This window comes from Asparagus officinalis, chromosome 9 (assembly GCF_001876935.1).
Source record: "Asparagus officinalis chromosome 9, Aspof.V1, whole genome shotgun sequence".
Taxonomy (NCBI): Eukaryota; Viridiplantae; Streptophyta; class Magnoliopsida; order Asparagales; family Asparagaceae; genus Asparagus; species Asparagus officinalis.
In genome coordinates this window covers 29,918,663-29,936,388 of record NC_033802.1, presented here as the reverse complement: position 1 = coordinate 29,936,388, position 17,726 = coordinate 29,918,663, and positions in this window count along the sequence as shown.

The window sequence follows — 17,726 nt, the reverse complement described above, 5'->3', positions numbered from 1 at the left end:
CACCCAAACCCACCCATTTAACATCCCTACAGGCACATGACCATGACTTATGCTTTTGATGGAATTTTGGAGATTTCGATCAAAATTTCACCAGAAATAACCTCTTTAAATATGCTTTTTGTACCAATAGAATTTTAAGGGTTACTTTCACATTCTTGTCCTATTTTAAAGATCGTTTCTCTAAAGGAACCCAATCTCTCTCTATTCTACTCATTACAACTTCAAATGTTTGGCATCTTTTGAGATATACAAACTTTAACATTGCTTCAGAGACCTAAATTCAAATCAAAAATATAAAGTGGATTTCATGAGTAAAAAGATAGGGCTTCAAAGTTCAGCACATATCTTGCACTAATCCAATCTGTTTACTTAACAGGTTAAATTATGTAATTCTCTTTGGACATGATACATTAGCATCCGGATTCAAATTTTAAATCAGGATAAATCATAACTTCTGATAAACGATTGTCGTATTATAGAAGCAGATAGAAATTCCAACACTATAAATACAATACATAATTTATGCACAAACCCAGCAGTATATTACATCCTTAAATACGTAGTTAAAGCTAAAACGTATTTGTTGTGCTTATAGCTTTTGCCTTATCTTTTCCTTTTGCAGATGAATCACAGTACTTTATTTGAGTTCTTGCTTTGGCTGCAATGCCTAACATTAATTTTGAGTACTATTTATAGGAATAGCTTTTGAGTTCTGGAGAAAAATGCGTATTTGTTTTGTTAATTAAAAAGGACTTAAGACTCTGCATTGCTTTTCTCTGTTTTACTAATGGCGTGTAAGAGAGGGAAAGCAATATTTATATGGGTCAAATGAATATTTAACCACAGATGACCATGGAGTCAATTATAAATGCCATTTAATTGGATAATCTTCGGCAATACAAGAATCTGTCAAAATTGTTTATGATGATTTGAACAGGCAAAGTTCACACGTCCTACCCCTTAGCCCTTCATTATTAAGTGATCTCGTAAATGCATTCACCCAATGAGGAGTAAATAATAGAAGATTACTAACCTGGGATTTTAACATAATGAATGACTAGAAATTGACATGGTCTACTAATTATGATAAAACACAGTTTAAAATTTAATTAAACACTGGCATGTGCAAATGAACCTGGAGCTAGCTAGAAAATGAGGTCTAATAATCTTGTCATTCATTTATTTTCCTTTTTCTTCTTGCATTTGTATTAAAAAGATTAGGAAGTAATTGTTTCTTGAGACATTTTGTGGATTTTAAAAACTAAATACTATTATTCATTAGACATAGCTACTGATGCTAAGGGTGGGCAAACGGTCGGTTGGTTCAGTTTTTGATCAAAATTAGACCAATCGAACCAAACCGCCTGTTATTCAGAACCGAACCGAACTGCTCCATGTCGATTTGGTTCGGTTCGGTTCGGTTCAGTTAAGTTTGTTTGCTTCTTATTTGGGTATGACACATTCAAATGTTATAAAAAACTTAAACATGCTTAATTTATTCATTGTACAACTTTTTCATTTGCTCTGTTCATGACTTATTTAGGTACTACCATGCAAGGATTTCGCAAAGAAAGAGTATCCGAAGTAGAACCTGCTGAGAAAACTTGACAATGTTGAGATACTTAACAATTCAGATCCACAACATCAAAATGAATGATTCAATTGCCAAGCTTTGCAACTTATAACAAAGAATGAGTCCGGAGCAATATTTTAGCTTCTGAAAGTAGAATACTGAAAGTATTGAGCACAAAACTGAAACTAATTTGAAACTCTTTTTGAATCATAATAAATAAATAAATGTATAATGTCAATTACCAGTTATAACATATGTAGTAGAAGTTCTACTACTTAATGTTTTTTTTATTAAGCTTTGTAATATCAAGAGCATGTGCTTTTTTGGCAATGAATCTTTGAACCGAACCTTCTCTTGATAACCTGAAATAGTGCACAAAGAAAGCAATTTTTCACCTAAGAAATATATAAGACTTGGAGATAGTTACATAAATACAAAATTTTCAAAATAAGATGAAATACTTACCTGAGAAATTAACACGATCTTGACTGATATATGTAGGAAAAACTGCTAGGCAACACAGCACACATAAATCTTTTGATCATCTAGAAGCAAAAGTAGGATACTTTCATGGTTTTAATCCATCGAAATTAAGATGCAGGAAAAAAATGTAATGAAATGTGAGAGTAAATGTGTACTGAAGAACACGAAGCAAACTAAACTCCCAATCGCAAAGAATAGAGTCGAAATCACAAGCAATAATCAAATAAAGAACAAATTGTCATCTCTATAAAGCTTTGAATAAACTTGAATTATTATCATTATGTAAAAAAATATTGAATCCATCTGCTAAACATGTAGAACATAAAAAATAAAACAATCCCTCAACTAAGCCTTTTGTTCTCAATTTGTGAGGGGTATTTACACTATGAGACTTCCCTTAATTCCCTTAATTTTACCATAATAATCCTAAAATTGTTCATAATTGAGAATAAATCAAAGGACATTTTTAGTTGTTAGTGATAAAATTATTCCTCAATAATAATCATTTATGAATCAAAATTAATTTCTATACAGATTACTAATATGCAACGAGAACTAAATCAATCTTAATTAAAAATTAAAGTAAAAATTAGGGTTTCAGTTGATACCTCTACTATGGGTGTCCCCAAAGTACGAGCTGGGTCTTGAGAAGATGGCCCATTGATGATGAAGAAAGAAATAGAGAAAGAGAGATGTTAGGGTTTCAGAGTTGTTTTTGATCGAAGAAGTTCCAGATGGCGATGATGATGAAGACTGTAGTCTGAAGTGTCGATGGGTCGGCGATGCTAAAGAGGCAACGAGTCAGCGCTGACAATGAGGCAACCAGTCGGTGACGATGGTGATGGCTATGGCTGTTTGGGAGTTTGGCTCCTGGGGAGTGTGTATGAAAATTGGAATAGAGATGGATTTGAATGAAGCGGGTTTCATAAATTCGATATGGGTTTAATGAGTACGGGTGACAAAACTTAGTTTGGTGGATGTGGTCAGTTCGGGCAATTTGGGTTGAAAACATTTCAACCCGACCCGAACTGTACTATTAATAAAATAGCCGTGAACTGCTGATTTTTGACTAGTTCGGTCGGTTTTTCGGTTTAAACTGAACCATGCTCAGCTCTAACTAATGCATATATTTAAACAAGATAGCTTGGCAATGTTAAATTTGAGATGCACACCAAGAGAGAGGTGAATAGGATAGCCTATTGTTTCTCCCCAAAACACTGAATATGTAGTGAACTAAAGAGAATAAAAGTGATAAACAATATTAAGCAATGTAAATAACACTAAAGCAACCAAACAAGGAATGAACGATATTTTATAGTTGAAATTAACCTAGAGGGGGGTTGAATAGGGTAAATGCTAATCTAATCTAATATTATTGCCAAATTAAAAACTTATTAACAAATATCCTAGCAAGTATGATATTCAACAACTTATATATATATATATATATATATATATATATATATATATATATATATATATATATATATATATATATATATGCAAGGAAATGTAATTAACACAAGGGTGAAATAAACATGAAACAATATAAACAAGATAGTGGGCAAATAACCAATGCAAACACAAAAAAATGATCATGGAGTTCAATCCTTCCGACCTACGTCTCCGCTCCACACTCTAGAGGAGAACTCTACTCTCTTAATTGGTTTTCAACGATAATCGAAAACGTTTACAACTCCACACAATCTGGGTTTTCTAGCTCACCGAAAACTCTCATAATGTAATCACACACTACAACCTCAAGTGTTGGTCTCTCACGTGTTGGCTGCCTCAAGTGCTTAGAGTTACAATATCTCTCTAGGCTTTAGTACCGATGTTACTCCCCTTAGAATTGATCACGTCTCTCACCAAACACCCCTCTATGTGTACTTGTGTATTACAAAGTGATCTCAAAATTAAGCACAAGAAATATGTTTGTTCTCTACAATACATGATAACTCAATGTAAGCCCACACTCAATGTTATAAACAAACAAACCCAATTATACTATATATGAAAATACTTAAGCTCAAGTAGGTATGTGTTAACAATGAGTTAAAATAAAATATAAATTCAATTAAAGTCTAGCTTATAGAAATGATAATCAAGCATATAAATAGCTAGAGATTGAGTTTAGAAACTTCTCCAATGAAAAACAAGAGAGTGAGAGAGATGAGGTTTAAACGCAAACACGAATTGATGATCTCCTCTTACTATTGTGAAAACAACTTCACATAAACTTTTGTAAAACACACTTAAAATAAACGTAAACACCCTTAAACTCTATTTTAAAACTTTTGTAGATGTATCTTAGTCTTGAGGATTGAGGGATATGTATATGTTCTCAATACAATATCCAAAAGCCAAAGAACAATATAAAAAACGAGGCAAAAACCCCAAAAAATGTGAACTAGAAAAAACTAACTGTTATGCATGTGACGCCCCTAGGTTCACACAAGTCTGCAGTCCGAGGTGAAGCTAGAAATGTCAAAGCTGCCATGCACCATACCGTATAATAACATATTTCACCATCACAATTACAATCTCTCTAGTAGGGTCAACAACAGGTGTAGGTACAAAAGCAAGTAAAAGATAATACAAGAGATATATGATGAAATAATAGAGATAAAAATGATATTTCATCATCCAACATACAAAAATATAAAGTAAATCTCTGAAATAACATAGAGATAAAAATGATATTTCATCATCCAACATACAAAAATATAAAGTAAATCTCTGAAATAACTAGTGTGAAGATCTCAACAAGTCTTAATTACAGAATATCTAATAAAAGAAAATAAGGCAAATAACATTTACAACTTCTAGAACATAACTCTCAAATGTCTAAACAAAATGTCTACAGTGGAGCTCCATAAATAAAATAAAACTACAAATAAAAGATGGATACTAATAAATATCGCTATCAACCTGCGACTCTCCGTGCACTTGACTCGTTAACAGAAATGGGAGGGGATAACGAGCGTCAAAGCGCTAACGAGCAACATTACAACCAACCCCAAGGGAGAGGGCTTGTTGCATATAGAAAATATAGTTAATACATATATACATAAAATCATTGATCCTAACAATAAGAGAATTTTAGTATTTAGGAAATTACAACACAAGTATAGGTACGTCAAGCGAAATAATCCAAACAAGGAAACACTCATGTATATACCTTGTATCTCAAATTGTAAATACCTAAATACCAAACCCAAGATCTAATATAGGAATAGTAATATAAAGAAGACTAACCCATCTCGAAACTCAAATACCATGTCATGTCAACACCCACATAAGTGTCATGTCCAGCCTATGTAAGTGTAAGTGTCATACTCAATGTTTAAACAAGTGTCCAAACATGGACTAAGACTAGGTGTATTGGATGCCCAACCAATGGACTGCATATATAAATTGTCCAACACATGGACTGAATGATGAATATCCAACACATGGACTGAATATATATATAAATTGTCCAACACATGGACTGAATGATGAATATCCAACACATGGACTGAATATAATGAATGTCTAACATATGGACTGAATATGATGAATGTCCAACACATGGACTGCACATAATAATTTCCCAACACATGGACTAAATAAAATATGTAGAATATCGATAAGATATATGAAAAGGATGCATATACACTAATTTCACACGTGTCTTGGTATGCAAATCTAAACTCATGTCCATAATCCATATCACATATGAAGATACATAATAAATAATAATTTCTAATGCTAAATATTCGAGGTGACTCTTCGTTCATATTAAAGCACACAAAAAAAGTAAACATGTATAAATTATGCTGGTGATCAACCAAAACAGGCAGAAACCCTTCACAGGTTTCTGTCTGCTTCGAAATAAATCTGGAAGTGACATCATTATTTTTTAAGTATAATATTACTGATATCAACATATATGAAACAATATGAAGCAAAATATTAGCATGTAAATATATCATTGAAACCCTAAAAATTACTATACACACGTTTAAATGTTATTAAAGAAAAAACTTATGATTTAATTCATGATTAATAAATTTTAGATCTGAATTTTGTCAATATTACTATTATAATTAATTAGAAAATTATGATAATGTTTTCTCACTTCATAAATTATAAACATCTACTTTTGTACACTAAAAATACATTTTAGGCTTGAAAATTTCGAATAATACTTAATAAAACATGCAAAATAAAAGAATGCAGAGTTGGACGAGATTTTACTCACCTCAGATGCTGAAAAACTCCTTCCACGTGAAAGAGAACTAATCCCCTTCGTTGCACTGCACAAAACCCGCTGAAAAATCCTCTAAAATCCCTCGAAATCGCTAAAGAAAAGAACTAAGGATTGAGAGAGGGGAAAAGAGGCTGCTACGGTTTTGAACACAAGAGAAAATAGGTGTTTTTAGTGTTTAAACATATGTATATATGACAATAAACCCAAAAAACTACAGCCGATAACCCGAAACCCGAAACTGGAAAACCTAGTCTGACTAGAAACATACTCTTCGGTATTTTAGCTGTAACTTTCGTATCCAACCTAGGAATGAGGGGATTAAAGAATTGTTGGAAAGATGCTAAAGATATTTACAACTCTGATCTTTTAAATTTTTCTATATTCATAACGTATCAGTGTGTAAAATATAAAATCTCTCCACTGATCACAAATTTTTAGATTTATACATCGAGCATGATTTGTGCATTTGCTCTTATATATATATATATACATATATACATTGAATTGATCAAAAATCAATTCTTAGCATACTTAAACATCATAATATGTTATTTATAAATATATAACATATTTATTATTATTTATCATAAAATATTTAAATTTTTAGGGTTTTACATTCTTCTCCTCTTAAAAGAATTTCGTCCTCAAAATTCAAAAATGATACTTAACTGAAAGATAGTATTAGAACGCATGTCAAGGGTGAAATCCAACTCGCACATATACCTCTCGTAATATTAAACTCTTGATAAGCATATAAGGATATTTATACTTAACAATCCAGAATGACTATATTCCCACTCAAAGATTAAGAATTAAACGGAAATATCCTCATTCTAGCATTAAATCTAAATATAACCATACAAATAATCACACACATAAATCAATCCACTTCCTCAATAGGTGCAGGTAGTCGCGCTGCATAACATCTTCACGCTCCTAAGAATAATCCTCGATATCTACACTTAACCATCTAAAATGTAAATACCCCCACTTAACCCTTAACTAAATGGAACAAGTACATCGAGCGAAAAATCCAAACAAGGAACCCCTCATATATACCATAAGTTCCGAGTACTTAGGAGTTGAGTGTTAATACCCTAATTTTAGTGTTAAGTATAAACATCACCATACATGTAACCATAAGTCATATATAAGTCAGACTAAAATTTAATTTACCTGCTCAAACAGATGAGGGTAGTCGCGACACATATTCTCCTTGCTCTCCTAAGAAACCTCTTCAACTCCTCTCCGTTTCTATTAAACTTTTGCCAAGGGAATCACTTGTTTCTATGTCTTTTGTCCTCTCTAACAAGTATACAAACTGGGATCTCAATCATAGTAAAATTATCCTGAAGCTAAAACTCCGATGCATCCAACACTCACTACTGCTTCCCATCATGTATGTTCTTCTTGTGCATAGAAATATGAAATACATTGTGTATACTAGACATTGATGCTAGAAGACCTAGCCTGTATGACACAGCTCCCATGCGCTCTAAAATCTGGAAAGGTTAAATATATCTCGGTGTAAGCTTCCCATGTCTTCTGATTCGCTGAATGACTTCTATAGATGATACCTTCAACATAATTGAATCTCTAACCTGGAACTTCAAAGGTCTTCGTCTTTTATTTGCATAGCTCTTTTGCCTACTCTACGCGGCTAGAATCCTCTCTTTGATCAATGCTATCTTATCAGTAGTCTGCCTCACAAGCTCTGGTCCAAGCATTAAGCTATCCTCTGGCTTTGTCCAACATATCGGTGATCTATAAAGTATCTCGTACAATGCCTCATACGGGCCATACCGATTGTCTCTTGATAACTATTATTATAAGCAAACTCTATTAGTGGAATATGATCCTCCCAGCTACCTTGAAAGTCAATGATGCAAGCCCACAACATATCTTCCAACACCTGATTTACTCTCTCCGTCTGACCATCCGTCTGTGGGTACAATACATTGCTGTATGATAGTCTGCTTCCAAATGAATCCTAAAAACTCCTCCAAAAGTGCAAAGTGGACACTGAACCTCGATCCGTACAATCATGTCTGGAACTCCTTGAAGTCAAATTATCTCCCGAACATATATCCTTGCGTACGTCTCAGCTGTATATATAGTCTTCACTGGAATAAAAAAATGTGCTGACTTCGTTAGTTTATCCAGTATCATCCAATCAGAATCATTCTCTTTCTTCGACTTTGACAACCCTACAATAAAGTACATATAAATGTCCACCCACTTTCATTATGGAATAGGTAAAGGCTAAAGTGTTCCTACTGGTATCTAATACTCTATCTTCACTTGCTAACAAGTAAAACACTTGCCCACATACTCTGTAATCTCTCTACACATACCACTCCACCAGAAGTATCTCTTTAGGTCCTTGTACATCTTAGTAGTCCTTGGATGTACTGTGTACCGAGTACAATGTGCTTTATCTAATAACTCCCTTTTAAGCTCTGTACTAGCTGGCATAACTAATTTACCCTTCGACCGTAGACCTCCATTTGCTCTAATCGTCCAATTAGCTTTTGGCTCTTTGGTAATCTTCTCCTTTCGGATTTGAATCCAAGAGTCTTCCAACTGAGCTATGACAACTCTGTTACTCCAAGATGGCTTTACTGACACAGCTACAAAAAATGCATTGGTTCCATCAATCTCTGGTCTAAAATCAAACTGGCTAAGAGTAAGAAGATCTCGATGCAATGAGCACCTCAATGTTGAAACCTGATGTTGAAACTTCCTGCTTAAAGTGTTCGCTACGATGTTCGCCTTCCCCGGACTTATAATCCTTGATAAACTCAATCCACCTCCTTTGTCTCTGGTTGAGTTCCTTCTGAGAGAAAAGATACTTCAGACTCTGATTGTGTGTGAACAACTCAAACTGCACTCCATTGAAGTAGTGTCTCCACACCTTCAGTACGAACACTACCTCTGCTAACTCCAAATCGTGAGTGGAGTAGTTCTGCTCATGTACCCTTAACTGTTGTAAGATATATGCTACCACCCTCTGAGTCTGCATCAAGACGCCTCCTATACCTGCTAATGATGCATCTGTGTAGACCATAAATGTCCTATCGCTGCTTGGAATAGTCAAAACCAGCATTGTAGTTAACTTAGCCTTCAAGGTATCAAAGGCCTTCTGGCACTCCCCGCCCCAAATGAATTGTACACCCTTCATCGTAAGTCATGTAAGTTGTGTCTAAATCTTTGATAAGTCCTGGATGAACTTCTTATAATAACCGGCTAAACCCAAGAAGCTCTAAATCTCTGTTATTGTCTTGGGTGGTTCCAAATCAAGAACTGTTGTAAACTTAGTCCGATTCACTGTTATACCCTCTCTGCTAATGATGTGGCTTAGAAATCTGACTTATGAAAGCAAGAATTTGCATTTGCTGAACTTGGCATATAACCAATGCTCCTATAGAATCTGCAAAGCTAACCGGAGATGTTGATCGTGATAAACCTCCGATCTCGAATATATGAGAATATCATCGATAAAGGCAATTACAAACAGGTCCAAAAAGGGATAGAAAACCTGGTTTATAAAATTCATGAATATCATGGATTTGTTAGTCAAACCAAATGTTATGACCAGAAACTCGAAAGATTCATATCGAATCAGGAAAACCGGCTTTGAGAAAATTAATCTCCCAAATCGCAATTACAATAACCCAAATCAAAGATCAATCTTCGAGAAAAATATTACGCTTCGCACAGCAGATCGAACAAGTCATAAATCCTAACAAATCTGGTTAGTGAACTTGTTCACATCATAATAATCTACACATAAACATAAGTTACCATCCTAATTCTCCCGAAGAGGATCAGTGATCCCATAAATAAAAAGATACTCCAGCGAGTAATACTCTAAGATAATAACTCATTTATCTAATTCTATCTGTAGCTCCCTTATCTCAGTAGGTGCCGTATGATAGGGTGCTTAGGATATCGGTACTATGCTCGGCTGTAACTCGATACAGGAAATAACCTCTCTAGCTGAAGAAAATATAGGTATGTCCTGAAAGATATCCTGATACTTTAAGACAACTTTGGTCTCACACAAATCAGTACTTCGGTCCCTCAGCATCACCTACTCGACGTATACCAAAAACGACCCACATTCCGGTCACCTTGTGAGGTTGCTACTATCTATACAAATCCAATGAATTCTCACAAGCTGACTGTTTTAGTACAACAGTCGATACTAACTGGGTATGATGATAGCTAATCCATACAAAGAAAACAAAAAAAAAACAAAATGTGACATCAGCAACACGATCAACTTGATGACTAACTTAGACTCATCTAGTCTGATGACACATCTCCTATAGATAGAAGGGACACCCCCAGAGAAGTAGATACTGACAACAGAATATCTAAGGAATGAGCTACAAGCTGAAACCTATTAACAAAGGCATGAAAGATAAGAGATAAGTGAATTTCTAAATCAAACTAGATTCGAGCTAAGAAGAAAATCACGAAGAAAGCTTTGCTCGTACCCTGATCACGTGGTACTGCCGTATAAACTATGCTGGTGATGTAATATATATATATAGGACTATATGTCCTTCAGGAATCTCCTCGATAATACAAATCTAGCTTGCTGGTCCCTAAATCCTTGGATTAACAAGTAGCGTCTCTATTTTCCTACTGCTGGCCGAAATTGTGACTCTAAGACTATCGACCGTGACCTCTATCATGCTGGCTTCCTGTTGGTGTACTGTGACAAGTCTTTCGCTCTTGTTTGATCTTGTTATGATTGTAACATGTACTCTGATCTGTGCTACTTCGGCGCTCTCGAATCATATCGTGCTCCTTTCTTATATTGTCCTTGTTGCTAGGTAAAAATCATTCTACCGGTGCTAGGATTCTCTAGATTCCGCAATAGTTCTCTTTCCATTGTCATTGTCATTATTCTAGTTTTGATTTCTTCCTTCACCACAGGTATATCTTCCAACTTTACTTAGACTAACTCTAACCTCTTGTTGAAGTATTTACTAAAATTCTCCTAAATTGATGATAATTGCTACCCCGACAAAAATCTTGATGTCGCTACTATCTTCCAGTGATGTCCTCAATGCTGAATTCATCTAACTTTTGCTTGGTACTAAGTCGACGTTTAAGAAATTTTCACATAATCCTTCCCTTATAGGTTGCAACTGAAATTGGTGTGCCTTGAAACATCCTGCTTTGCGGCTCTATAAATAACTGATTGTGATGGTGGTGCCTTCATAAATATTGCCTCTTTACTTTCACGATGGGTGCAACCGGTGATGGAACTCCTAAAAGTGGTACTGCTGATAGAAACAAATACACCTCTTGCTCCTTGAGTGTTATAAGATCTAGCTGCTAATGGTTCCATGGAGTCGATCAAATACTACAGTGCCTGTTGCGGCTCGGCTCTGCATGCCTAGTTCTCCAGGTACAAGTTTTACCTCGACCATCTCCTCGTTTTGATATTTATAATATCAAAAGGAAAACTAAAAAATATCACATTAAATGACGATAGTAAAATACATATACACACATCCACACAACATGCATATATATTATATAATAATATATATATATATATATATATATAATAATATGATATATATTAACAACATGCCACACACAGTTACATATACATATATACATATATATGATATACATACAACAACATAACTACATATAATATATATATATATATATATAGTATATTATATATTATATGATATATATATATATATATATATATATATATATATTATAATATATAATACTATATACAACACCACACACACACACACACATTCATATTCTATATACAATAATATCATACATTACATCACATATATATATATATTATATTATATATATATATATATATATATATATATATATATAATATATATATATATATGTGTGTGTGTGTGTGTGTGTGTGTGTATATATATATACATGTACATATATATACATATACATATATATACATACATACATACATACATATATATATATATATATATATATATATATATATATATATATATATATATATATATATATATATATATATATATATATATATATATATATATATATATATATATATATATAATGTATAACAATACGAATTCATAACACATAGTATTCACGCAAATACCTTCAATCAACATAAAATAGTTGTCATAAAAAAATATTCTCAAATTTTGAGATATATGCATATATCGTCTTCACTCATACTAGGAAATCCTTAGCGGGCTCTATACATGAATCCTAGAAAACTCTAACCTAGCTCCACGACTCGTCACAGAATGATCCTAAGGATACTAGAACCATAGCTCTGATACCAACTGTGACGCCCCTGGTTCACACAAGGCTGCAGTCCAAGGTAAAACCAAGAATATCAAACCTGTCATACACTACACCGTGCAATAACATGTTTCACCATCACAATTACTATCTCTCTAGTAGAGTCAACAACAGGTATAGGTACAAAAGTAAGTAAAAGATAATACAAGAAATATATGATAAAATAATAGAGATAAAAATGATATTTTATCATCCAACATACAAAAATATAAAGTAAATCTCTGAAATAACTAGTCTGGAGATCTCAAAAACTCTCAAATACAGAATATCTGATAAAAAGAAATAAGGCACACAACATTTACAACTTGTAGAACATAACTCTCAAATGTCTAAAAAAAATGTCTACAGTGGAGCTCCATAAATAAAATAAAACTACAAAACATAACTCTCAAATGTCTAAAAAAAATGTCTACAGTGGAGCTCCATAAATAAAATAAAACTACAAATAAAAGATGGACGCTAATAAGTATCGTCCATAAATAAAATAAAACTACAAATAAAAGATGGACGCTAATAAGTATCGCCATCAACCTTTGACTCTTCGTGCACCTGGGTCATTACCTGAAATAGGAGAGGACATGGAGCGTCAAAGCACTAGCGAGCAACATCACAACCAACCCCAAGGGAGACGGCTCGTGCATATTGAAAATATAGTGAATACATATATACATAAAATTATTGATCCTAACAATAAGAGGATTTTACTATTTAGGAAATTATAACACGAGCATAGGTACGTCGAGCTAAATAATCCAAACAAGAAAACCCTCATGTATATACCTTGTATCTCAAATTGTAAATTCCTAAATACCAAACCAAAGATCTAATACAGGAACAATAATATAAAGAAGACTAATCCATCTCCGAACTCAAATACCATGTCATGTCAACACCCACATAAGTATCATATCCAGCATATGTAAGTGTAAGTGTCATACTCATGGTTTAAACATGTGTCCAACAAATAGACTAAGACTAGGTGTAGTAGATGCCAAACACAAGGACTACATATATAAATTATCCAACACATGGACTAAATGATGAATGTCCAATACATGGACTGAATATAATGAATGTCCAACACATGGACTGAATATGATGAAGTCTAACATATGGACTATACATAATAATTGCCCAACATATGGACTAAATGAAATGTATAAAATACCGATGAGATATATGAAAAGGATGCATATACACTAATTTCACACGTGTCTCGGTGTGCAAATCTAATATACACTAATTTCACACGTGTCTCGGTGTGCAAATCTAAACTCATGTCCGCAAGCCATCTCGCATATGAAGATACATAATAAACAATAATTTCTAACGTGCAAATCTAAACTCATGTCCGCAAGCCATCTCGCATATGAAGATACATAATAAACAATAATTTCTAATGCTAAATATTTGAAGTGACTCCTCGTTCACATTAAAGCACACAATAAAAGTAACATGTACAAACTGTACTGATAATCAACCAAAACAGGAAGAAACCCTTCACTTGTTTCTGTCTGCTTCGAAACAAATCTAAAAGTGACATCATTATTTTGCAAGCATAATATTACTAATATCAACATATATGAAACAACATAAAACAAAATATTAGCATGTAAATATGTCATCGAAACCCTAAAAATTTATATACACATGTTTAAACGTTTTAAAAGATAAAACTTGTGATTTAATTCATGATTAATAAATTTAGATTTGAAATTTGTCATGGTTATTGTTGTAATCAATTAGAAATTTATGATAATCTATTCTCACTTCATAAGTTATAAAGATCTATCTTTTGTACACTAAAAATACATTTTAGGCTAGAAAATTCTGAATAAAACTTAATAAAACGTGCAAAATAAAAGGGTGCAGAGTTGGGCGAGATGTTACTTGCGCCAGATGCTGAAACTCTTGCCACGTGAAGGAGAACCAATCCCCTTCACTGCACTGAACAAAACACACTGAAAAATCCTCCAAAATCCCTCAAAATCCCTCAAAATCGCCAAAGAAAAGAACTAGGGTTTGAGAGAGGAGAAAAAAGGATGCTAGGGTTTGGAACACAGGAGAAAAGAGGTGTTTTTCATGTTTAAACATGTGTATATATGATAGCAAACCAGAAAAACTACAGCCTAAAACCCAAAACCTAAAACAGGAAAACCCAGTCTGCTGTGACTTTGCCTGTCCAGCTCTCCGAGTACGAGGTCTACCGCGTCCTGCCATCTATCTCTGATCATAAGAAAATGAGAGTTTATGAGTCAAAATGGACCTTTATAAATAACGTATCACATTAAAATTTTCACAACATATAGTATTCACACAAATACTTTGAATTTATACCAAATAGTTGTTATACAAAAAAAATTCTAATTTTTGAGATATACGCATATATTGTCCTCACTCATACTAGGAATTCCTTAAGTACTCTATACATGAATCCTATGAAACTCTATCCTAGCTCCACGACTCAACACAGGATGATCCTAAGGATACTGGAACTAGAGCTTTGATACCAACTGTGACGCCACTGGGTTCACACAAGGCTGCAGTCCAAAGTAAAACCAAGAATGTCAAACCTGCCATGCACCACACCGTGCAATAACATGTTTTACCATCATAATTTACATCTATCTAGTAGAGTCGACAATAGGTGTAGGTACAAAAGCAAGTAAAAAATAGTGCAAGAAGTAACTGATGAAGTGATAGTGATCACATTAATATCTCATCATCCAACATATAGAAATACATAGTCAATATCTGAATAGATAACTGGAATACTCAACAAGTCTCAAATACAAATATCTGACAAGAGGAAATAAGGCACACCGCCTTTACAACTTCTTGAATAAGACTTTCAAACACCTAAACAAAAGTCTACTGTGGAACTCCAAAAGAAAATATATCTAAGTAAACGGCTGAAGCTAAAATGCCTCGCCATCAACCTGCGGCTCTCCGTGCTCCTGGCTCATTACCTGAAAGGGGGAGGGACAACGAGCGTCAAAGCACTAGCGAGCAACATCACAACCAACCCCAAGGGAACAGGGCTCGTTGTATAAGAAAATACAGTTAATACATAAGATTCGAACTTCTCCTAGTATAGTTTCCGGTGCGAAATGAAATTCAATGAAATCATTGATCTTACTAAAGAGGATTTTAGTATATAGAAATTTACAACACGAGCATAGGTACGTCGAGTGAAATAATCCAAACAAGGAAACCCTCATGTATATACCTTGTATCTCAAATTGTAAATCCCTAAACACTAAACCCGAGGTTCTAGTACAGGAAACAACAATAAAAGAAATACAACTAATCTCAGAGCATAAATACAGTATCATGTCATAGCTTACATGAGCATCATGTTATTACTTATAGGTATGTCATGTTATAATCTACATAAGTGTCATGTCATAAACTCCTGTGAGAAAGTCATATACAGGGTTAAGAAATATGTCCGATACAGGAACTAGATACTGTGGTTTCCAAACACATGGAATAAGTGGCAAATATCCAACATGAGGACTAAAATGGATTATAGTCCAACACGAGGACTTCTATGGATTATAGTCCAACACGAGGACTGTGTAACTGTGAAAAGTATATGCGGATAGATATACATAATCTAAACTCGCCCGCATCTTAGTGTACATGTCTAAACTTGTGTCAAAAGTCAACCCACATGTACAGATAAATCATTAACATGGTAAACTAGGGTCAGGTTATCGAGGCTACCCCGAAAAGTAACTCAAACAAATCAAGAATCTGTAAAACATCTCATCAGTCGATGGATGTATCGACTGATGACATCAGTCGGCTCATATGTCGACCGATAAGGCTCAGGCAGCACAGCCTCAGCTCACCAGTCGACTGATCAGTCGACTCAGAAGCTGAGAAAACAAAATCAGCCTGTCAATCGACTGATAAGTCGACTGGTGACTGAAAATTTCCCGTCGGTCTACTGATCAGTCGACCGATAGACTGCAGAAACTCTGCATAGTTGCTATTTACCCAAAATTTGATCTAAACTCATCCTCATCAATCCCAAGCATGAAAATACTGATATTAACATGTATGAACTAAAATGAAACAAAAATTTCATGTGTGAAAACATAAACAAAACCTTAAACATGTGTATTTATGTTTTAAAACATTTTTAAAACAAAACTCATGTTAAATCGCTTGTAAAAACATTTCAGATCTAGATCTTCGATTCACAACACGTTAGTGGGTTTTTAACATTCTGAAATCACATATCTTCCCATTATATGCTATAAAAATCAATCCTTTGTACAAAAATTACATTTTTGGCTCATCAAAAATAAAAATCAATCCTTTGTACAAAAATTACATTTTTGGCTCATCAAAACTCATAAAAACCCTTTGAAATCGTTTAGAAAAATAGGACAAGGTCAAAACTCATAAAAACCCTTTGAAATCGTTTAGAAAAATAGGACAAGGTTGGGCGAGATGTTACTCGCTTCTGGGGTGATGAGAAACTCCTGGATCTGAGAGAGAGTGGATCCCCTTTTCTACAATGTGAAGATTTCACCAAAAATCCTCCAAGTTCTTCCCCAAATCACCAAGAACAAAACTAGGGTTTGAGATAGGGGAGAGGGGGCTAGGGTTTTCTCAGGTCTGAAGGTGAGAAGGGTGATTTCGGGTGAGAGGGAATATATATGAACAGCTAAACCCGAGCCAAACTCGATCCAAATCAAAACAGACCCTAAACCTATAAAAACTAGAAATCAGCGTATCAGTCGACTGATGTGTCGACCAATACAGTCAGTCGACTGATGTGTCAACTGATCTGGAAAAATTCAGTTTTTTGTGCATGTTTTGCTCATTTGCAAAACCATCGCACAAAACTCTACACCCATACTCTCATATCATCTCAAATAACTTGTTATCATGTACATCAATGACCTCAAGCTCTTTATCATAAAAAAATTATTTATTTACTAAAAATTCACATATATTCATATAAAAATTACGGGGTTCTACATAAGTTTTGCTATACATGTGTGCAAAGTATACGAGTTTAGAAGTTGTAGTACGAGA